Raw genomic sequence first — 862 nt, 5'->3', positions numbered from 1 at the left:
GGGATACTTCCGGCTGATGCTTCATCACTGAGGCCTTCGGCTGTGACTCCTGACTTCAGAGCTTTCTGATGGTCACTGGCTCACATGACTGGCCTCATATCAGCTGGGTGGCAAACATATGAGGCACAAACTATCTTTTTTTTAAAGCACTGAAATCAGTGTAATATTAATGCTAGTAACATGCTAATCATGCTAACACCATGCTAGTAACTTGTTATTCATGATAACATGTTAATACCATGCTAATAACATGCTAATCATGGTAACAACATGCTAGTAACATGATAATCATGCTAGAAACATGCTAGTAACTTGCTAATCATGATAACAAAATGCTAGTAACATGATAATCATGCTAGCAACATGCTAGTAACTTGCTAATCATGTTAACAAAATGTTAACACCATGCTAGTAACATGTTAATCATGCTAACAACATGCTAATCATGCTAGAAACATGCTAGTAACTTGTTAATCATGATAACAAAATGTTAATACCATGCTAGTAACATGCTAATCATGCTAGAAACATGTTAGTAACTTGCTAATCATGCTAACAACATGCTAGTAACATGATAATCATGTTAGAAACATGCTAGTAACTTGCTAATCATGTTAACAAAATGTTAACACCATGCTAGTAACATGTTAATCATGCTAACAACATGCTAGTCATGCTAGAAACATGCTAGTAACATGATAATCATGCTAGAAACATGCTAGTAACTTGCTAATCATGTTAACAAAATGTTAACACCATGCTAGTAACATGTTAATCATGCTAACAACATGCTAGTCATGCTAGAAACATGCTAGTAACATGATAATCATGCTAGAAACATGCTAGTAACTTGCTAATCATG

This window comes from Sinocyclocheilus grahami, unplaced genomic scaffold (assembly GCF_001515645.1).
Source record: "Sinocyclocheilus grahami isolate Dianchi unplaced genomic scaffold, SAMN03320097.WGS_v1.1 scaffold120.1, whole genome shotgun sequence".
Lineage (NCBI taxonomy): Eukaryota > Metazoa > Chordata > Actinopteri > Cypriniformes > Cyprinidae > Sinocyclocheilus > Sinocyclocheilus grahami.
This window is presented reverse-complemented; position numbering follows the sequence as displayed.